General features: G+C 45.2%; 1 protein-coding gene across 5 annotated transcripts in view; it reads right to left on the minus strand.

Annotated features, from left to right (window-relative positions):
- The window catches only part of TSHZ2 (teashirt zinc finger homeobox 2), a 441,429-nt gene that overhangs the window by 83,649 nt on the left and 333,808 nt on the right, over nucleotides 1–23,972 (minus strand). Inside the window, exon 4 of one of the 5 annotated variants that reach the window (XM_066234371.1) lies at nucleotides 15,855–15,914. The exons of the other annotated variants lie outside the window; for them this stretch is intronic. The gene's annotated coding sequence lies outside the window, so the exon portion shown is untranslated. Of the gene's footprint in view, nucleotides 1–15,854; nucleotides 15,915–23,972 lie in introns of those variants that run through there. 5 annotated transcript variants of the gene reach the window in all.

The raw sequence follows: 23,972 nt of genomic DNA on the forward strand, positions 1-23,972 counted from the left end.
TTTTGTGGGCTCACAGTGTTGTCTGTCTTTTTCAATTGAAATCATTGCTATATTTATGAACAGAGAGATTTCACATAAAGAATGTGATCTTTGTTTTTTTCTTGAAAAATCCAAGGAGGTGACAATAACTCTGGGATTTCCTGCCTGCCTGGTGACTCCACTGCCCCTTCATAGAGAGCCTGTCGGGTCCAGGTCCCAGGGTCCTGTCACTCCGCTAGGCCAGATCTGCATGACTTGTTGACTCTACCTGCCAACTTCCTTTGTCCTTTGAGCTTTCATCGGCTCAGGGTTCTTTTAAACTGCTCTCCTCATTTCAGAGACCAGACAGTGAGACCCAGAAATAGAAATCCCCTGCCTCCTGTCACCCAGCATGTCTGTGACACAGGAGGGGACAGGCACTTCCTACTGCACCGTACCACCTCCACCCACAGAATGCCACAAGATGTTTCCTCCAGCAGACATCCCAGACTCCTAGATTTTACAGACCAGCTTCAGAAGATTTCAAGGCATTGACAAGGAGTTCCCAACACTTTATTTTGCCAAGAAAGAATGTTAAGAAAAAAAAAAAAGAAGAACCTGCCATTACGATCTTTTCATTTAAAAAAAAAAAAAGTGATTCCATCACCACCGGAGGGGGAAACACGAGTGTAAAAAAGGTAAAGTAAAAATTGTGCCGGCTCAAACAGACTTTTCATCATGTCCTCTCTGACCTCATCTCCTTCCTTCCACTCTCATCCGCGCTTGCTCTGCCACGCACACCAGCCTCCTTGCCATTCTTTGAATGCACAAGGTCATCGTTCCTGCCTCAGGGACTTTCACTTGCTATTCCCTTTCTCTGAAACACCTTTCCCTTTATCTTCAAGGTTTGCTTCCTCAAATCACTCATGTCTCCACTACAATGTCGTCTGCTCGGTGTGGTCTTTCTTCACTGCGTTCTCTACAGTACCCTTATGCATGCCTTTCTCTGGACACATCACTACCTGCATTGTCCGTACTTATTTTATTGCTCGTTTGTCCACCCTTCAACCACTACTTGGGAACAAGAATTCAGCTTTCATTGATGACTAGAATGATGTCTGGCAGATAGAAGAGGCTTAGTAAATGTTACTGAATTGAATCAAAGAAAGCATACTACTCTATACTGAGTGAATTTCCCCAATACCATCTTTATTTCCCCTCATTTTGCTCATGAGAAGTGAAAATGTTATCTGATACTGTTACCAGTTTGTGGCTTGGCTCTTGGATAACACCATGGTGATAAAAATTATGATAGGGTCCAAACCCCTGTAAGAATTTGGGTTTGGTTTGGCAGTAATCATTTTGTGTAAAGATTTAACCTTTGACAACTCAACACTCTCAAAGAACCCCTACTTCCAACTAAAACCACACAGACCAAAAAAAATGATAACCAAACAAATCATTGGACAGCAATCCTTTTGGGGCTCTCGACAAGCTGCTATAATGACCCTTTGTCCCAAGGAAGGTGGATAACAAGTGTGTGAGTCCAAATTGTATACATGGCGTATAAACAAGTGTGTAGAAATTATGATATTGCATCAGTGTTTATAGGTTTGTTTTTTTTTAAATATCTGGATTTCATGAAGCAATCAAAATAAATAGGTTGATCTTTCGTTTTCATTTCCAGTCATCGGCTTGTCAAAAAAGGAAGAAAGATAAACTGTATGTAACGTTAGTCTCAGCAGGTTTACCATCTCAGACCGTCACATAAGGTAAGTGTACAGAAAGCCGGTCTAATTTGGGTTAAGTAGAAAAAGTCCTTGTGGAATTAGCAAAATTCTGGATGGTGTGGCATTTGAAAAGCAAGGCACTGCTCCGTGCCAGTGAAGGGTACGGCTATGAAGTCAGAGCCAGGTTTGGACCATAGCGTCAGCACTTAGCGCTGGAAGTCCTTGGTCAAGTTGTATGACCCGGGTTCTGCATCTACAAAGCTGAGCGGACAACAGTGACGCCTCGTGGAATTGCTGCCGGGATAGAATGATTGTAGGTTTACAGTCGTAATACGAGTAAATAACACAATAATGAATAAAGAACCATACAAGAATAAGTTTTGTGCTTTACATACTCAAAACTGTAAATTGCCCACCCCCGTACATGCAAATGGTCCGGCATAGAGTAATTAGGATATTGATACCTATGGTATGATTATTTGAAAGGACACATGGTTCTGTTACTTTCAAGAATGTGCAACATAAGTTATGTAATAACATAAGCTAGTGACCAAAGAGGGAAAACTGTAGACTGAGGTGTGGTCTGTCTACCTCCCTTTAGTAATGACAACAGCCACACCTGTGGGTCCTTCCTCTCTGCCATGCCCTTGATGTAGCTTCTGTCATTTATCACTGACAACGGCTCTCTCAGGAGAGCCTATTACCACCTGCGTCTGGAAGGAGAAAACAGCTCGCGGGGGCTGAGTCCTTTCCCACAAATGTAGTAAGAGGTGGAGTGGGCATTAGATCCTGGAATTAGCACCGAAATATTTCTTACCATTTGGCACCAGCCCATGTGGTTGCATGTAAAGACCATTTTTAGAAAACTTATTTCCCTAAATAGGCTAAATATCCTTCCCACTATCTACTTTTTATGACAGACAGACAGACATATATACAGACAGAAAGAATAATGTATCAACTCTACAGAACAAATCAGCAATGATACTGTGGATGGCGACACTGGCTAGCCTGCCTCGTGGCACCAATAAAGGAGTCCAAGACACTGCCAACCAGTTAGACCAGGGGTCTCAAACTCAACTCAGCATGTGGGCCGCAGAGCAAGATCACAGCTGTTCGGCAGGCCGCACTAGGTCTACAAAAGGCAACTGTTACGCAACACTTTTCTCACTGCAGTTAAAAAAAAAAAAATCAGTACAACAAGCACAATCGTACATGCAGTTTACTCAGTGTCACAAAACGACCAGAAACTGTAGTTCGCATCACAACTGCTGTTAACTAAGCTAATATCTAGCTAGGATGCTAGAGAAATGAAAAATACAAGTAGGCCCCTAGGCTTACTTAATTTTATCCAAAATATTTTGAACTTCGTGGATTAGTCTGCGGGCCGCACAAAATTGTTCGGCGGGCCGCATGCGGCCCGCGGGCCATGAGTTTGAGACCCCTGAGTTAGACAGTGACCTCTTCAACCTAAGTGACTTCTTCGGGAGCAACACTCCGGGAGAAGGGGCCAGGCAACCTTCCCTTCCAGGTGAGGCAGAACACAGGTGTTTCAACTCTTTTAATGTAGAGACTCAGTGGTTTCTATTCCCCCTTCCCTGTCTGCTGCATCTGAAGTTTGAATGCAAAGCCCTCTCTGCCTTGGAGGAAAAGGGAACTCAATTTCTGCTGATTCCAGCATTGAGTCTCAAGAACCTTCAAGATTCAGAATGCAAAAGAATAAGGAGGAAGAAGGACTTTGTGGTAAAGGCAGCGGGGAGCTCTGTTCTCTGAAAGGAAGGGTCCATGTACCATCAGACTAAAACTGGATTTGCGTCCATGGAGAAGGAAGTGGGTGCCCAGGGAGGGGTCCTTGAGAACTGAGAAGAGAGACCAATCGGTGCTTGGGAGGAGGTAGTGGCTCTTTGACAACAGTGACCAAGCACATTAGTTGAATGCCCAGAGGCCATGAGGCTGTGGAGACATTGCCAACAGGACACCATGTAGTCACACCATTGACCATGGCTTGTCCCTGTGGTGGGGGACAACATCTTCACTTTGTTAGAGTCCGGCATCTAGCTGATCACCTCCTGGCTGGAGTGGCACTCACCCATGGACGCAGACATCACTTGTTTTCCATTGGACTCCCTCTATGGAAAAACCCCCACTTGCAAAGCTCCAGACACTCTGAGCCCCCAAAAGGAGGTGCAGTGGCTGTCCAGGGAGGCTGTCCTATGAAAACCCTGGTATGTGTGTATTAAGGGTATGCACTTAGTGAATCAGCTAGAGACCCCCCAGCCTGGGATAGCTGTCAACAACACCCCTGCTGCATGTGCGGGCCACAGGCCAGGAACCTATGGTCCAGAGCCAACTGGCCGCTTAGCAGTGTTTTAGAACCAGACAAGGGGCCAATCGTGTTTGGCCAACCCTCACTCTTTGCGACAAAAGCTCCCTTCTTTCTCAGGCCTTGGCTTCCTCAGGAGCCAGAGAAATGCATCCACAGTCAAGGACAAAGATGCTCTCAGCTGGTGGAGAGCCTTGCACACCAGTTATTCCCGTCTCGGGGGCGGTTTCTGCACGCCCTCATGGCTGCTCGGTGCTCTGCATCCCGGAGCGCGGGGCCGGCGGCCCGGAGTGCTGCCGTCAGCACCTCCTCGCTTTACAGGGAACATCTCTCCGCTAAAACCTGAGCTGTTCCAGGCCCCGGCGGATGACAGAGGACTTGGCCATCGCTGTGGAAACGGAATCATTAGAAGTAATCAGGCCTCGGCCCAAATGGCGGCTTGGATGAGAGAGGGTCGTAAAACTCCCTCTGGAAGTTCCGTTGGAGCTGGCAGCTGCCAAGGCGGTGCCCCTGTGCCAGGGCCCGGAGCTCCATGGGCCAATATGGCTTTCTTATCTGGGGCTTTCCCACTGGGAACTCTAGGAAACACGCCATTCGAACGCGTTGGGAGAAAGAGAAAGATCACATCCCTCCCTGTCAACTACTGACTGTGCAACGCGATGCTTCCAGCGCTCGGAGTGGGTTGAGAAAGAGAGAAAACAGCTGGCCCAGAAAAGACTCATTTACAGTTTGCTTTTTCTCTGCGTTCCCCTCCCCTCTGCCCTTTCCCAGGTGGGGAAGGGTGGCCTGGGCGAGGAACGGGGCGGATGTAACAGGCTGCCCGCCGGCCTGTGTGGCTTCCTGGCTTTGGTTTTAAAACATGATGAAGAAAGGAAAGTTTAAACAACCCAACGACGTCAAGAAGTTTGCCCTGGCTGGTGGCAGTCCTCTAGGGAGGTGACAGATCCCTAGGTTTCCCTTGAGGAGTTCAGAGATCCGGGCAGTTCTGGGCTTTGCCTTCGGACTTGGCCATGGTCGCTGAGGCTGAGCGGCGGAAGCATCTTTCTACAGGACGGACCCTCTCAGGCCTCCGCCTGCCCACCGCTCCTTCAGCAAGGGCCGGACTCTGGACCTGAAGACGCAGTGTGTTTCCATTTATCACTCGTGACTGAGGGCTTCTCAGGCGTGCCTTTTAAAAAAATCAACAGCCTCATCGCTAGCCCTCCCCCACCCTCTTTCCCGTTTTAGTCTTCTCGGTTACCATTTGATATCATCCATATGTCGTGTACTTGTTTATCAGCGTCTCTCAACTTGATAAATAAAATGATTTTGTCTTTGTCCTAGTGCCTGGCTGGCATATAGTAGATGCTTAAGAAATATCTGTTGAGTGAAAGAATGACTGTTCTATGAATTCATGTGTCTATTTAAAGTGGGAAATAGAAGATGTTTCGATCTGCATGACTTTCTTATACCCAGACAGTTTTGCCCATTCATGTTATCTGCTTTATTTCTATGGGTCTGACACAGGGGCCCCTGGAAGCCAGCGACTGTGTTCTTCAACGTTGGAGCATCAATTGCATCTAAAGATTGGTCCAGACTCGGGAGAGAATCTCAGTCCTGAACGAGGACGGATCATCAATGTGCCAATGACATGTGCCTTGGCATTGCCCAGTGCTCTAACCCGTGACAGAGCACGGAGCAGGGACTCCCAGTGCTACCACATTCAGCGTCCTCTTTTTCAAAAACGTGCTTCTGAACAGCCTAGTTTAGGCTGGGTTTCCTAGAAACTGACCCTGAGACAAAGGCATGAGTTTGAGCAGTGTGTGGAAGAGAGGACCCCGGGGAATGGGTGTAGTCAGGCGGGGAAGGGCAAGAAGCCAACCAGGACGGGTGATCAGGAGAGTTACCTGCACGGACAACTGCAGCTCATTCCCACCGCGGACCTCTGGCTGACTTGAGGGACATGTGTCATCAGGGTTACCTCACCCGAGGGTGCATTATCCACCAACTCCTTACACCCCGTGGGACAAGGGCTGCTTCAAGGTCAAGGGAAGTGCCGTGAGGCTGAGGGTGGCAGGTGATGGTGGAGGACGTCTTTCTAGGTTTGGAGACGAATGTGGCGCAGGAATTGGTGGGACATTGAAAACATCTGCCAAACACTCCCTTTAAAATAAGAGATCCTTTCTCTACAATCATAACTTTTAAAAGAACAAATAAGAGGACACTATTTCTAATAAAATGTGTGCGTCAGACATTTAATTATTCAGGCCTGACATACTAGAACACATGCTAACGCAACCAGATGTTTGTCCTTTTGCACAGAAGCATGGAACTCAATGGCCATATTTGTGTTGAGATCAGACTTGTGTGTTAAATTGGAGACTTGAACATCATTCACAATATTGCCTTCACACGTGATTTTCTGATATGTGGAACAAGTCTTGGTATGGTTAGAACAAAGTATAGTCTTTCCTCAATTTATATGGTAGTTACATTCTTGTAAAATTCACCACATATTGAAACCGAGTGAAGAATACTTTGTGTGCCTGTGACTAATGAACTCAAGGTCTGGGCTCAGAATTAAACTGGTGCTTCACTTGTACACATGTCCAGTGGACATTCGGAAGTTGGGACCCCAGACAATCCTTCATGGTGCAGGACTGTCTCGTGCCTTGCAGGACATTTGGCATCTCTAGCCTCTGACCACTAAGTGCCAATGTCAGCTGTCAATCTTTTAAAAATTGGACTTTAAAATTTTAAATCTTTAAAAATTAGACTATCCAGGCATCCTCAAACTATGGCCCATGGGCCGCATGCAGCCCCCTGAGGCCATTTATCCGGTCCCTGCCGCACTTCCGAAAGGGGCACCTCTTTCACTGGTGGTCAGTGAGAGGAGCACTGTATGTGGCGGCCCTCCAACGGTCTGAGGGACAGTGAACTGGCCCCCTGTGTAAAAAGTTTGGGGACCCATGCAGACTGCCCAAAAGGATTTCTGGCAAGTCCACTAGGGGCAGTGTCTTTCTCATTTATGCCCTCTGTTCTAAAGAAAGATTACACTGGCCCCGGCCAGGTAAGCTCAGTGTTATTCTCATAGGCCAAGGTTGTGGGTTTGATCTCTGGTCAGGGTATATACAAGACTCAACCAATGAATGCATAGATAAGTGGAACAACAAATCAATTGTTCTCTCTATCTCTTTCCTTGTCTTCCTCTCTAAAATAAAAAAATAAAAAAAATAAAAAAAAACAGAAAAGAAAAAGAAAGCTTTAAAAGAAAGAGTGGATGGGAAACTCCAAGAAGGAGTGCAACATAATTTTCTAGTTACTGAGATGAGTGGGAATTTGAAATGAAAAGTCGAGTTCCAGGAAAGAGAGCTGGCCCTGCAGGTACCTCTGATTTCGTGGGCTGATTCCTGCTCACCCCACAAGCAGAGGGGAATGCTGGAGAAAGCCTCAGCTTGTGACCTACAGTGTTGTAATTGTTTTCCGGAGGAGCTGTCATTTATCACCAGGACAATACCTGCCTATTATGTTGCAGGCCCAGGAAAGATGCTAAGAAATATCATTTCTCTCAAAGAACAGCTTCGTGCAAGAGTGTCATTCATTCTTGACCCAGCATCTAAATTCAAAGATCTTGGGCAAATGATAGAGGAGTTTGCTCGTTATCGGGGTGTGTGCACCGGTGCAGAAGAATCTGACAGTCTTTTGGGTGTGTCTCTATTCACCAGCGGTGACAGTGCAGAAAGGGCCAGTGAATGCAGCCAAGCCGAGCTGGATGGGCTGGCAGCTGCAGAGCCAAGGTGGAGAATTTGGTGCAAAAGCGAAGCCTGAACCAACCATCAGATCTTTTGCCTCGCTGTGCAGAAGAACATCTGAGCTAGAGTGGGAGGGAGACCTTCTGTTGACATTGGGCTGGACATGCGAGCTCCCAATAGACATTTTATCATAGTGAAACAGTTAAGAGGCCTGATATCCAGGCCCATGGTTTAAAGCTCTGGGTCCTGAATAATAATCTCCAGCACTTCAGTTTCCCCATCTGAAAAGTGGGGATAATGCTAAATTTTGGGCTTTGTGAGGATTAGGTAAAGTGATCTACATAAAAGCTTAGTGAAGTGCCTAGAATATTGTAAGAATGTGCTAAATGTTGGTACTGTTATTAAAATTGGGACCAAAATCATAACTTTTGGGGACAATAAAGTATTGCTGTGTAGCATGCTAGGAATAAAACACATTGTAGTCACTACAAGCTTCATGAATTCAGGACAGTATTTTATTGCTGTCTAGTACTGCAATGGCCAGCACTGTGCCTGATGCAGAATAGAAACTTGAGAAATGTTTGTAGACTTCAGGTGACAAAGTTAGAAAATTCAGGTCAGAGTATACAGTGTAGGTTGACCAGATAACCCCATTCCACCAATTCTAGTCCTGTGTAAATTAAATCTTAGGACATAAAAGATTGATATGTGTAGCATGCAGTGTGCAAAGATTAGGCATAAAGTGAGGGACAGTCTCACACTAAATTATTTTGTCATTGTTTTATTGTGTTTATAATATGTTGTATATATTTCACTAGATTTACAAAATATACCATTTCTCCCCTTGCTCTGAAATCTTGGTTTTTCACTAAAACACTCCCTTGTCACAGAGAAACTCAGTAAGGGCTTTGGCATGGGCATCTATCTATACTACCACCTTGAACTAAAATCTACTGAAGTGGCACCATTTCCCTTTTTATTAGTCCCAGAGCCTGAAGACATCTTTAAAACGATGTCTTCTTAGGCCCTGGCCGGTTGGCTCAGTGGTAGAGCATCGGCCTGGCATGCAGAAGTCCCAGGTTCGATTCCCAGCCAGGGCACACAGGAGAAGCGCCCATCTGCTTCTCCACCCCTCCCCCTCTCCTTCCTCTCTGTCTCTCTCTTCCCCTCCTGCAGCTGAGGCTCCATTGGAGCAAAGATGGCCCGGGCGCTGGGGATGGCTCCTTGGCCTCTGCCAAAGGCGCTAGAGTGGCTCTGGTCGCAACAGAGCGACACCCTGGAGGGGCAGAGCATCGCCCCCTGGTGGGCAGAGCGTCGCCCCCTGGTGGGCGTGCCGGGTGGATCCTGGTCGGGCGCATGCGGGAATCTGTCTATCTCTCCCCGTTTCCAGCTTCAGAAAAATACAAAATAAATAAATAAATAAATAACCTTTTAAATCCCCCCCCCCAAAAAAACAAAAAAACCCCTGATGTCTTCTTGAAGGTGACTTTTCCCTCACGATGTTTGTTGAGAGACTGACTGGTCAGTGTGTCCTGGGACTGGCCAGGATTGAATTCGGGGTTTGCTGCTTACCTAATGTGTGGCCTTGAATATACCACTCGCCAGCATTAGCCTGGCACTGTTAGCATGTGACCTGGCTCCTGCCTACCTCTCTGACTTTATTGCCTGTCCTTCTCCCCCTTTAATCCAATACTTCTATTTCATCTACAGAGGTTTTTCTTTCTGTCTCTCACATATACCAAGCACGTGGCTCTGAGCCACGGTGTTTGCTGGCCCCCTGATCAGACCTTCACCTCGTGGGGCAAATAGAGACCACAGGAACCTCACGCCAGCACAGTTCAATCTTTTTACCAAACAAGTGTTGGTGAAAAGCTAATGCTGCTGGACTTAGCAAACGGAGATACGAGATGCTCAGTTAAATTTGAGTTTCAGATAGAATCAGGGGTCCCCAAACTTTTTACACAGGGGGCCAGTTCACTGTCCCTCAGACCGTTGGAGGGCCGGACTATAAAAAAACTATGAACAAATCCCTGTGCACACTACACATATCTTATTTTAAAGTAAAAAAACAAAATGGGAACGAATACAATATTTAAAATAAAGAACAAGTAAATTTAAATCAACAAACTGACCAGTATTTCAATGGGAACTATGCTCCTCTCACTGACCACCAATGAAAGAGGTGCCCCTTCCGGGTGTGTGGCAGGGGCCGGATAAATGGCGTCAGGGGGCCGCATGCGGCCCGCGGGCCGTAGTTTGGGGACCCCTGAGATAGATAATGAATAATATTTTCGTATGAGCATGCCTCCTGTAGTTCTATTCATGAAAGCACTTTAATTTGTAGAGATTTTTGGATTTTAAAATTACAGCTAGGCAATCATAGTCATTTTTGTTTCCCCCATTTTACAGACAGGAAACTGAGGCACAGAGAGGTTGAATAACTTGGCTAAGATCACACAGTGAGAAAGGAGCACACTCTTGGGTGCCTCTCGGTGAATGAAGGCTCCTGATGCTAAATGTCTGTGTCCACAGAGCAGGACCGGGACTCTCACTTCATGGAACTGTTGGTAGGACCCGATGAAACAACCCACATGTAGTACCAGGTACACAACAGGCCATCTACAAATAGTACCGATTATTTTGAGCTCAAAGGGCAAACGGGGGTAAAAATACTAGAGAGGAAATATTTTTAACCAGAAAAAGCACGCTGTCTTGGAAAGATTGGTTAGTGTTGCTCTTCCTTAGACAGTATGTTTATAAGAGATACTTGTTTTTGGTTTTTGAAGTAAAATAATTTGAAAGATTTATTTTAAAAATAAAAATATTGAGTGCAGTCACTAAGGAAAGGAAGGTGGTTCTCCTAGCCACCTGAGCGAAGTGTTATTTTTGCTTCTTCAAGTGGCAAAGGTCCATTAAAGCAATATCTAGTGGATGAATGGTTTCTACAAGTTATTTTTTCAAATAAGTCTAGTTTACCATCTTATTTTATGCAAAGACTGATGGATTTTCCCATAAAAAAAGTTGAATATAAAAAAAAATAGAGCATTTTTCTGCCTGGTTTTAGATACTACGGTTTTATGCCCGTTTACCTAGGCTCCATGACTGCGTGGAAACTCTCATAGCTTGTTTTGTTTATTTTTTTCACAAAAGGACACAGAGAAGAAAACTGATTTATAGATTAAAAGGATAGTAGGTGGCAAATGAGAAAACACTGCTTTTGTCTCGCAACAGTCTTTGCAGCTTGGGTACATTATGGCCTTTAAAAAAACCCCATGAATTTATGGTAGTCAATGTGAAAATGAAACAAAACCAATGATCTCTGATTCTTTCCAGGAACACCTCAGAAAACCCAGACTGAGTTTAGATTAGAATTAATTATTATTATTATTGCATAGAAATATCTTCTTCTTGTCTCTGTATGCTGTTCTGGTGGCTGATGTCATAATATCTCCCATTTGTATGCAATTGCTCAATCTAAGAATAAACAGAGTCAGGAGGTCCCCATGTGGGGTCAACCTGGGAGAGCCCCGGGGAGACACAAATAGCCCTCTCTGCTAGTGCAGAGATCTGGGGACTTCCTGGGCTCAGGATCGGGCATACAGAGAAGTCAGCACCTCAACAGGAAAGAACAAGACATCATTTCACTATAAATTCAGAGTCCTATCTTCTCATTTCTATTATTTTTAAAAAGGACAGCTCCATTTTCATAGGCATGCAATTGTTTTTTGAACACAAAAGACTTTCAGAAGATTTAGCACTAGGAGCTAAATTTTTTTTTTCATTTGCTTTCAGCAGCTTAGAAATTAATCGAGGGTTATTTCAAGTGGAATTGAAAATTTCTCTTTAAAATTTAGTTTTCTTCTTGTTATAAAAATGTCCAGGTTTTAAGAGAATAATAGCAAACTAGCGAATAAATTAATTATAATGTTAAAAATAGCAATGAACATTTATTCTGAAATAAATATATTTATATTCATTATTATGAATATATTCTGGGTGCATGATATTTTCCTATATAATAATGATCCTTTGAAAGGTATGCATATAATCCAAGTCAGTCTCTGAAATAAAGAGAAATTGAATTCGTGCAAACTGGTGAAAAGTGTTAGACCACACACTCCTTAGTATAAATTCAGACTACGTTTGTTTGTTTTTCTAAGGATTAAACAAATTCTTTTGACAGACACAAAGATACCATTTTAGGTGCCCTTGAGAAAGAAAACATACCAAAGAAAATATTTTGTTTATAATTTTTTTCTTTTCTCTTTTTTTAAAATTTATTCATTCTTCTTATTAAGAAGAGTGTTACCAAGGCTAAGACTCTCTATTGATAAACACAGGACAACAAGAAGCTGAATAATAAGAAACAAAAGTGAGTTCACTCCATCATGTGGCTGTTCTCAGATCAGAATGGATGGACCCTGGTAAATCAATGACTCATCGTGCTTTGGGATGGATGGATCCCTTTGAATATGTGATGGAAGCTGGAGTCCTGTCTCCCCAAATGGACATTCATAAGAAATTCCATGCTTAATTTTAAGGGTTTATTTTTCTCAGGCCAGCCTATCCATGACCTTCAGTGGGTTAATAACTCCCCCCGTACTAAAAATTCTAGAACAGGGGTCCCCAAACTTTTTACACAGGGGGCCAGTTCACTGTCCCTCAGACCATTGGAGGGCCAGACTATAAAAAAAAAACTATGAATAAATCCCTATAAACACTGCACATATCTTATTTTAAAGTAAAAAAACAAAACAAGAACAAATACAATATTTAAAATAAAGAACAAGTAAATTTAAATCAACAAACTGACCAGTATTTCAATGGGAACTATGCTCCTCTTACTGACCACCAATGAAAGAGGTGCCCCTTCTGGAAGTGCGGCAGAGGCCGGATAAATGGCCTCAGGGGGCCGCATGCGGCCCGCGGGCCGTAGTTTGGGGACTCCTGCTGTAGAAGGCCGTTCAATTCAAGCGATGCTGGCTACGTCATTTGCAGAGTCCTGTGTAAAATGGAGACAAGGGGCCGCCTAACGATTTCAAAAACCACTAAGCATTTCAAGATGGTGACAGTGGCGTATGAAACCGAGTGTGGGACTCCTCTGAGCATGGGGCCTGTGTGACTGCCCGGGGCGTCTGTCCGTGAAGCGAGCCCTCCTCCGAGCATAGAGGGGTGGTGAAGATTTCCAGCTGGACTTGTGCTGGACCCAAGTAAATACTTTTTGTAAATAATACAAATTATTTATATGAGGAAAAGGAACTCGGGGAAATGTGTTCATGGTGGTAAGTAGAGAAATTAGGCAAACTCGGATAAACAGAACGGGTAGCAACAGAAGGTGTCCTTTATTGGACATAGCAATTTTCAGTCATAGCAAAAGAATCTGCAGCCCTCTAGTGACCCTTCCATCAGCTCTGAAGTCAATGTCTAAAATTCCCACCTTATTTCTTAAGAGTTAAGGCATCACAAGTCTCTGTTGGAATGTATGCAGTAGCTTAGTCATGATGGGTCATTATCAACTTGGCACAAATTCATTTCTAAGACCATTTTCAGCTACCTTGGGAGGCCCTGTAAGAACAGGACACAGGCTAGCTAGTCTATTTTTCGCTGAGCAAGGTGTGGTAATACGGGTTTGGGCTTCTGTGAACACACAGGGTCGGTCAGCTACGTAGTAAACTGAGAGAAAAAAATTGAGCTTAGGCAACGGGTCTAAAATGGGACACGGAAGGGTGAAGAAGGGTCCAAACCAAGGTCTAAATCTCATGCAATGCTTCACATTTGAACTGTGCTTTTCTGTGTCATTTCCTGGGGACTTCTATGGTTTCAGGAGCAAAACCCAGATTGCAATAACAGTAAACGATAGTGCTACAAAGGGGACGTTTAATAAAATAATTGTGCACATGCTACATGTCAGGCCCTATACTAAGTATTTTGTACATTCTCTCTCTTACTGTCTCACACTAAACTCATGAGGTTGTTATTCGAATAGATTAGGAAACAGAAGTGCAGGGTATGAGGAAGGTTTGCTAAAGCTCATGAAACTGGTAAGTGGAGAATTTGAACTCACATTTCTTTAACCCCAGTTATTTTTCCATTTTCTTCCTTAAAGGCCAGCAGGGATGCAGTGCTGACTTCTTCTGCCACCAGCCAGAGAGAACACGCTGCTTTTCAAGGGGTCACCTGATCAGGTTAGGCCCACCCAAGAGATCATCTCTGCCTGTTAAGGTCAACTGAGTCGTGATGTTAGTTACATGTGTAGAAATCCCTTCACTCCGGACCTGGATCAGTTGGGTTGAAGAAACATGGGAAAGGAATCTTGGGAGGTCAACTTTAGAATTTTGCCTCCCACCTCCAGTCTATCAAAACACTGGATTAATGATAATTGGGTTAATTTTTTATGTGACCTGGAATGATACGTCTTTTGACAGAGAATCAATTAATACTTGTAAACACTGAAACTAACAACCTGAGTTAAATATCATTAGAAGCCTATTTGCACACACACAAAAAATTGACCAAGACTTAATTTGGGGGGGGGGCGGTGAACACACAATACATTGTACAGATGATGTGTTCTGGAATTGTACACCTGAGATCTATATAATTTTGTTAACTAGTGCCACCCCAATAAATTCAATTAAAAAATCAAATTTCTTCATTTTTTTCCCCCCTGCATTGTAGACTCTATGGGTTATGATACTATGTTGTTTTTTGTCAAACATTTTTTGAAGTTTGCTATTTGTTTGGAGTTCAAAGGAAATGTCACTCCCAACTCCCTAATTTTTAATAATGCAAAATATTCTATAACTGATTCTGGATAAAGACGCAGTTGACAGAAAAATAATCTTTTCATTCAATAAGAGAAAAACAGTGAATTAATGAGTATTTAGTTTAATTTTTTAAGAAACCGAGTATTGGCAGATCAGGAGTTGACAAAAATTATTCTGGTCCCATTTGCGGATCAGATGCAAACAGCCCCTTCTTTGCATTAATGGATCAAAATGGAAATGTTATATTTTCATTTTAGGCTGACAAAGAAAAAACACTCAGCAATACTCTGAGGCCAAAAATCACGGCTGGAACCACTAAGTCAGTCACTTCATAACATCTCCATTCTCTGGATGCCAGCTTATTAAAAATGCCCGTGATCTTACCGAAGTGAACTATTTTCTTTTTAAAAAAATTTTTTATTTTAATTTTTTATTCAGGGAGAGAAGGGGAGGCAGAGATAGACTTCCGCATGCACCCTTCCCAGAACAAGCCCACTAGGGGGCAATGCCCTGCCCATCTGGGGCATTGTGACCAAACTTCTAAGCGCCTGAAAGGAGGCCATGGAGCCATCCTCAGTGCCAGGGCTCAACTCTCTCCAATCGAGCCATGGCTGCAGGAGGGGAAGTGAGAGAGAGAGACAGTGAGAGAAGCGAGAGGGGGAAGGGTGGAGAAGTAGATGGGCGCTTCTCCTGTGTGCCCTGACTTGGAATTGAACCCATGATGTCACCATGCTGGGCCGACGCTCTGCCACTGAGGCAACTGGCCAGGGCCAAACTATTTTCTGAAAAAGAAGAGTTGATGAGCAGGAAGCAACCTTGCTTCCCCAGTCTCTCCTGGGTCTCTATGGAAAAAACTTGCAGTTTCCAAGTGACCACAGATTATGATAATACTCAGAGAGACCCAATATTTTCCAGGCAGACTACTGGCGAGATAAGCAAAAGGCATTTCATCTTTTGTGGAAAAGAGTTAGCATTTTCCAACACTGTGTGAAAGCCCTCAGTATCAGTCGTTCAGTCATTCATTCATGTATACAGGTGTTTATTGATTGTCTGTAAGGGGCCTGGTGCTGCTCTGAGCACTGCGGAAACAGCAGGGTGCAGGCCCGCAACAAAAGTCATGACTTGATGGAGGCCCTGTAAGGAAGGCTGAGGCCCCGTGCACTAGGGGGACTCTGCTATCTTAAATGTATCAGGTAGGATATGATGTAATGTTCGAGCTTGCAGCCTAATTGATGACATGTGATTGGCTTGAGTTGCTGGCCAAACAACAAAACCCACACAAAGCCCCTGAGGCAGAGAATTGCAAAAGACCGCACCATCCTAACAGTCGCTTCCAATCTCAGATTCCAGTTGCTTCCTCCAAATTGGCTTTCTTTGCTCCAAATGGCACAGCAGAGTTCCCCACCTAAAATGAAATCATTTGCGGTAGGCTGTATAATGGCCTCTGAAATGCCCATGTCCTAATCCCCAGAACCTGTGAATATGTTCCCTTCTGGTAAAAGGGACTTTGCAGATGGGAGTCAATTAAGGATCTTGAGACTGGGTAGATTAGTTTGGATTATCCGGGTGGGTGCAGCATAATTGGGGTCAGAGCCATTCATAAGAGTTTATGAGGACAGAAGAGGTTGGAGTACTTCAAGGAAGGGGCCGTGAGCCAAGAAATGCAAGCAGCCTTTAGAAGCTGTAAAGGCAAGAAAACAGATGTTCCCCTGGAGCATCTAGAAGGAACCAGCCCTGCTGACACCATGATTTTTACTTAGGGAGACTGATTTAGTTAGATTTCCGACCTCCGCTACTATAAGATCAATTTGTGCTATGTTAAGCCACTAAGTTAGTGGTAATTGGTTACAACAGCAGTAGAAATGGACCCACCATTGTGCCTTGAAACTGTGTCTGATTTCTTAATAACTATTTCAGAATATAGTAAACGTGTAGTCCCTGTCACCTGGGAAAGCCACACAATTTTTAGAAAAACTTAGACGCATTTCTTATAAGGGCTCATGCCTCAAAGCCTTTATTTACCATGTGTGGGGCCCCAGTATTAATGCTCGTTGGGTATATTATTAACTAATTATTTATTTATTTTAAAAAAGGTTTTATTTGTTGATTTTACAGGGAGGAAGGGGAGCAAGACCAGGCAAGTCTGGGGTTTTGAACCGGCGATCTCAGCATTCCAGATTGACATTCTATCCACTGCATCACCACAGTTTAGTCTATTGTTAACTAATTTAATCCTCAAGAGAACTCTTTGAGGTAGGGCTATGATCATGCAACTTTACCAGTGAACTGAGGCACAGTTTCCTGGTTTCTGGCAGTGTGGACATATAAACCAAAGAAGCTTGCACCCTCTGACCACTGGCAGTGTGGACATATAAACCAAAGGAGCTTGCACCCTCTGACTACTGGCAGTGTGGACATATAAACCAAAAGAGCTTGCACCCTCCTACCACTGGCAGTGTGGACATACAAACCAAAGGAGCTTGGACCCTCTGACCACGCTCCTCCATGCCTGCTGCCCTGGGAACACACCTGGACACCCCATCCAGTTGGACTTTGCAGTGAGATTTCATCTTTGAGCAAAGCCAGGAGTCACTTCAAATAAAGGAGAGTGAAGCAGGCCAGGTCATTTTGCTGAGTTAAACTGCTTTTGATCTATGATGAATTGTAATTATAATGATTATAATCTTGTTAGCTTGCTATCCTTATGGACTCATCAGGCAGCTCCTGAAGGAATTTTGCAAAAAAGGCTTTACAGGCACAGCAACCATGTTAGAATACAAGTTTCATCCTTGCAGGGCACTGCTTTGAGGGGAAACACCTCTTTACCATGCTCCCCCAAAGTACATCCTCTTCTAAGAGAAATCTTTGGGAAGGCCAGGAAGAGTTTTTATACTAAAAAGAAAAAGAAAAGCCAGGAGTTTTTAGAATTTTTAGGATTCTACTATTTTGACTTCCCTAACAGGCTGCTCGCCACTTGTAACGGTTTGGAGTTCTTATCTCTACTTCATTTAGTTTTATATGCCTTTCATTGATTTGGTCGGTATTTACTGAGCACCTACTATGTGCTACACACTGTTTTGGATACTAAAGATGCAATGACGAAAAGACAGGCAAGGTTGGTCCATGCGATGGCACGGAATCAGCAGTTCATTCCCTTTCTTGGCCATTTCGTTGTATGTGTACAGTACACCATCGTTTGCTAATCCCTTCACTAGCTGTTGGACGTTAGTGCTGTCTCTACCTCCTTGGCCTTTGAACAGCGCTTCTATGAATAGTCATGTTCAAGTTTTTGTTGGAACCCCAGTTTCAATTCTTTCAGGTGTATACCTGGAAGTGGAATTGCTGGGTCAGATATGAACACAGGAACTTCCAGACACGAAAGACACCTATTGTACAATTTCATTTTTATGAAATGCCCAGAGTAAGTGATTCAAAAACCTAGAGTGAAGATTAGTGGCTGCCCGTGGCTGCGGGAAGGGAAACGTGGGGACTGACTGCTTAATGGTTACGGGGTTTGTTTTGATGAAAATGTTCTGCAACTGGATAGTGGTGATGGTTGCACACTGTCGGTCTACTAAAAGCCACCGACTTGCACACTTTACAATGGTTAGAATGGTGAATTTTATGTTATGTGTATCCTATCACCATTAACAAAGACAAGACCAGCTAGGGTCCACCCTTAGTGAGTAGAGACAAACAGTATATAAATCAATATTTAGTGAAATATACTCAAATATGCTGAAAAAGAAAAGTTGAGTAAGAGAATGGTGGGGGATGGAGGGTTTGCTTCTGGACGGGAGGTCAGGCAAGGTCCAGCTGGAGAGGTGACCCTGGACAGATGATGGGGGGGGACAGGCCATGCAGACATGGGGGGGGGCTGCAGGCATTACAAGCTGCTCCTCTGTCTCAGGGGCTATCAGCTGGGGGCGACTTCACTTTCCAGTGGACATTTGGTAAATTCCAGAGATATTTTTTAGTTGTTATGATTTGGGATGGGGGTGCTACTGGCTTCCAGTGGGTGAGGCCAAGGATGCTGCTAAACATCCTATAATGCACAGCACAGCCCCCTGGGAACCCGGCCCCACACGGCAGTAGAAGTTGGGATATCCTGGTCTGACCCCTTCGCCTCTGAGCCTTCCTAGCTTTTGGGAAGAAACAACTTTTGTACAATGTGGGGTACCCAGTTGCCCTTCCACATTCCCGGCTGCCTACAGTTTTGGTCTTGACTCCTGAATCTACAGCATGTAGAAAGATTAATATCCCCTCTGCCACTGGACTACGTGAGGAATGGGTAAGCTCCAAGGCTGTCTGTCTGTGTGTTTCCTAAGCACAGACTTCCACATAAGCCTCCAACCGGACAAAGACATGCTTATATCTTAACAGACCACAGACGCTGTGCATTGAGGAGGGAAATGGGGGAGGGTAACTTCCACACACGCTTCCACAGGATCAAGGTGTAGTTGGCTACAGTGCGTCTGAAAATCTGAAATCAATCCTCAGAGACCACCGCAGATGCAATGTCTACCTTTGAACTGAAGATGGACACTATCTATCCTGCCTCCCCATGACTCCTCCTGCTTGAAACCAACTGACCAAACATTCCTCCTGAGAATCTAGGCAGGAAGCGGCCATCAGTCAGCAAATGAGCCGCTCCTGCTCGCCTTTTTGTCACTAGGAGGAGCCGAAGCTTCCTTCCTTCCACGAGCCCTAGAGGACTTTTCCACGCAGAGCTTCACAACCACAATAAGATATTTACTGTCTTTATCAGAGAGATCAAAACCACACACAGATGTCACATTTCTCAAACTCCATCAGTAGATCAGACAAGCCGTCTCTGGAAGGAGGACATTCCAGCCGGCAAGTTCAGAGCGCGCTGGCTTCGAGGGCCGTTCCTTCCCTATTTTCTGAGCCTTTGTTGTCTCTGCAATGCTGATAAATCAATCCATCAAAAAATTTCCTCAGTGAAACTCAATCAAGAAAGGTCATGTCAGCGGGAGAGGAACAGATTAAATTAGCATCAAATTAGACATGGAAAGTGAGTTCTGTCAAAATCATCGCAGCGCTCAGCACAATTAGAATATGTTAATTATGCATTTCATTAAGGTGGATGTGAGATGAAATGTCACTGGGGTACGCATCCGAAAAAGGGAAGATTGCCAGGCACAACTTTCTCTAGACAATGTGTGACACCTTCATTAACATCAAGAATCACAAGTCTGCCTTGACTTTTTCTGTAAAGGATTAAACCATTAACTGTTTGCTGGCTCCTCTCATTTGTGCGGGGGTCCCTGTCCTCAGAGTGGGCTGGTCCCTCCTGAGGGACTGGCTTATTCTGCCTCCGCCATGGCCCCAGGGGCTGCTGGGAGTGCCCGGTGGGCAATGGAGAGGGTGGCGGTTTTTAATGAACTCCCTGGAAGCTTCGCGGGGATCACGCCACCGCCTTAGGGGTGTCAGGATGCTGAGAAGGAGAGAGGGAAGAAATGAGGGGTGAGGATTACAGGGGGAGGAAGGAGGGGCAGGGAGGAGGCTCTTGGCCTCATTCTTGGGGATGAAAGATATAATCAATGTATTGGGGGTCAGGTGTGTGTGTGGGGGGTGGACGAGATTTACAAACTTATACTCGGCAAACTCTAATTTGGTGAATTATTTTGCAGATCACTGTCTGAGTCATGCTAACCAGGAGGCTTTTTCCTAGAGCAGCTCCTCGAGAGGCAGCTTCATAAAATCCTGGTGCGATGCTTTCAGTAATAGTTGCTTTCATTGGTGCGTGTCCTTCCGCGATTTCTTATAGTGCCTCCTGCCTGTGGCTTTCTGCACCGGGCAGGGACAGGACGTGTCCTCTGTGTGGCTTATTCTCCTGACGTCATTGTTTTCCCACTCGGTTCCCGTTCCTCACCGCCACTAAGAAAAACTTCCAGGTGCCCAGCAGCAGTGAGACAGCTCTTGGGAGGATTTCCGATCACCCACTCGGCAAACGTTCTCCCAACCTCACACATGCTGTTCCTCTTCTGGGAGCCCTCCCCTTCCACCTGTCTGCCCTGCTCCCTACTTAACGCCCACCAAAACACACACCCACTCTGTGCTAGCTCACTCCTCTCCTTCCTCATGGTTCAACGGAGACATGTCTTCCTCGCCTTTAGATCTATCTGCATGTGATGGCCTTCTTGTTCTCAGGGGACCCTGAACTTTCCTGAATTTACCCGAGTCAGTCATGCACCTAAATGACTCACCACACACTCAAACTTCTCACAGTGCACTGCAGTCGCTGGTTGAGTTGTTCAAGTACCTGCCAGGTGGCATGTTTAATATTCCCTTGTTTTATTTATTTATTTAAATTTCTATATCCTGGGACTTGGAAAGTGCCTAACAACTATATTTTGAATATATGAATGACTGGGTTGTGGAATTTTATCATGATGAAGTTCTACTTTTTTTTTTTTTTTTTGTATTTTTCTGAAGCTGGAAACGGGGAGAGACAGTCAGACAGACTCCCGCATGCGCCCGACCGGGATTCACCCGGCACGCCCACCAGGGGCGACGCTCTGCCCACCAGGGGGCGATGCTCTGCCCCTCTGGGGCGTCGCTCTGCGGCGACCAGAGCCACACCAGCGCCTGGGGCAGAGGCCAAGGAGCCATCCGCAGCGCCCGGGCCATCTTTGCTCTAATGGAGCCTTGGCTGCGGGAGGGGAAGAGAGAGACAGAGAGGAAGGAGGGAGGGGGGGTGGAGAAGCAAATGGGCGCTTCTCCTATGTGCCCTGGCCGGGAATCGAACCCCGGTCCCCCGCACACCAGGCCGACGCTCTACCACTGAGCCAACCAGCCAGGGCGCAAGTTCTACTTTTTAGGGGCAGAGGAGAAAGCAAAGGTTATAACTTATTTCTAGCCCTTCCCAATATGGTTACTTTTCTCATCCTTGAGTAACACATACACATGAACATACATCTGTCCCTAACGTAGCCGGTTGGAGTTCATTTGCTCTAATGCCCAATGTAAATACACTATTGTTGTTGTCTTTTTCACACCTTTATGCCACTAGGAATTATTTTTTGAATTTACTTGTTTTTTTTTCTCCCTCATGTTTCTTCTCTTTTTTTCTACCCTCTTTCTTCTCTTTCTCATTCTCATACTCTTTTTAAAAACTCAATGATCAGATCCCCCTGGTTTATAACCAAACCTATAAAGCAACCACTTTTTATCCAAATTCTTTTGGGCATTTGCCCAGTGGAAAACAACCTTAGTCTCTACTATGTACAATGGCCAAGGGGCTAGATCAGGGGTCTCAAACTCAACTCAGCATGTGGGCCGCAGAGCAAGATCACAGCTGTTCGGCGGGCCGCACTAGGTCTACAAAAGGCAACTGTTACGCAACACTTTTCTCACTGCAGTTGAAAACAAAAAAAAAATCAGTACAAGCACAATCGTACATGCAGTTTACTCAGTGTCACAAAACGACCAGAAACTGTAGTTCACATCACAACTGCTGTTAACTAAGCTAATATCTAGCTAGGATGCTAGAGAAATGAAAAATACAAGTAAGCCCCTAGGCTTACTTAATTTTATCCAAAATATTTTGAACTTCATGGATTAGTCTGCGGGCCGCACAAAATTGTTCGGCGGGCCGCGAGTTTGAGACCCCTGGGCTAGATGGTCCGCTACATGACCGGATAGATGGCTTTGGGTAAGCCTGTTTTCTCCCAGGTAGCGTGAGAAGAACCTTCCGCATTGCATGTGTTAATCGTGAGGGCACAGGCAAAAGGCAAAGCCTGGAACCTAGCACATAAGAAATCCCCAGTAAATGACAGCGAGAATGATAAGTGGTCAGATGAAGAAGAAGAAGAAGAAGAAGAAGATGATGATGATGATAACTGTGAGCTGCTGGTGGCAGCCTAGGGTCCTATTCTGAAAACATTGCCTCAGCATACATATCTCAATTTACAGGGAGAAAAGACAGCGTTGGCTACCACTGCCCATTTTAAATTTTGCATAAGAACAAGAAACACGCAGGGGACTGAGACCCTCTGGCAGAAACCCTCCAGAGCACTGAGGTTCTGCAGTGGAACTTCGCCATGTGCTGAAGGCCCAAAGGAATTCCAAGGAAACTGACAAGTGAAGTAAAGGGTTCTGTAGGATCCTGGGTCGGGTCGGGGCAAGCTATTAATGCCTGGCTCTCCAAGCTGTCTTGTTTTCTGAGGCCTGGCCCGTTAGAGAGGGGAGGACAGTGGGAATCATTCACTAGCTCTGATTTGACAAAGCCGACTGTCTTACCTTGAGAACTAGTGGGAGGGGAGGCAGGAGGGGGCCGCCCAGGTACAAAGCTTCCTCCCAGATCGCCTGCCTCCTAGCTTCCTGTCATCGCTGCCATTGATATTAAAATCAAGGGGTTGGCATAAAGCTCCTGGTAGCACTGGCAGAAATCCAGGCTGGCTCTAATGAGCCTCACCTGGGCTAATTACATCTTTTACAAACCCTGCCGGGGAGGCTGGAGTTGCCAATTGGTCGTCCAGGACGGTAGCGTCTGGGATTTCTCTGCTCTGTGATTTCTTTCTAGCTGCTGGCATCTGGAGCTCCAGAGGGCCAGAAAGTGACCTGAGGGACTCTGGTGACTGCCTTGTGTGGGCACACGCAGTTACCCTTTTGTCCTGGAATGAAAGCAAAGCCGTGGGGTAGGAGGTGGCCCTCAGCCTGGCGACTCCATCTGGGCTCCCCTGTCATCTGGTCATCAATATGGGCTCTCAGGCCTCACCCAGATCTGTGGCATCGGAATCGGTGTTTTTAACAAGATTCTCAGGTGACACAGTCAAGTTTGAGAGGCCCTGGTCTAGCATTTCCACATTGGGGGGGCAGATTACGCCCCTCAAACTGTGTAGTCTCCAAGGAAGCGTTTCCTAGACAGCCTGTCTGGGGTCCCCGCTCTAGCATCTGTCAGTTGTGTGACTCGGGCCAGGTATTTAAACTCCTTGGGCCTCTGTTTCCTTTTCTGTACCACAGGCATGATTTTTTAGTCTCCACAACACAGGGCGATTGTGAGGATGAAATGGAACAATGTGAATGGGCCTTGTAGCAGGTCCCTGGAGCAGAGCAACACCGCAGATAGTATTGTTGTTGATTAGCTGTTGTGATTAAGGAATTGTTGGCCTTTGGTGGAAACTCAGAATTCTCATTCAGTCCCTTACTGGTTATCACATTGAACTTTATCTGTAAAATAGAACAATGCTATCTGTCCCTGAGGATTTGTGTGAAGATTCAAAGATACCTTGGGGTACCTATCCAGTGTTCCTTAAAACAGTGAAGGTCATCAAAGACAAGGAAAGTCTGGGAGGCCGTCACAGCCAAGAGGAGCCTGAGACATGACTAAGTGTGAAGTGTTGAGGGTGGGTCGTGGAGCAGGGTAAGGACATTAGGGAAAAACTAAGTCCCCCAGAGTAAAATGTGGGTTTTAGTTAATGCATCAGTACTGGTTCAT

Source organism: Saccopteryx bilineata, chromosome 6, assembly GCF_036850765.1.
Source record: "Saccopteryx bilineata isolate mSacBil1 chromosome 6, mSacBil1_pri_phased_curated, whole genome shotgun sequence".
Taxonomy (NCBI): Eukaryota; Metazoa; Chordata; class Mammalia; order Chiroptera; family Emballonuridae; genus Saccopteryx; species Saccopteryx bilineata.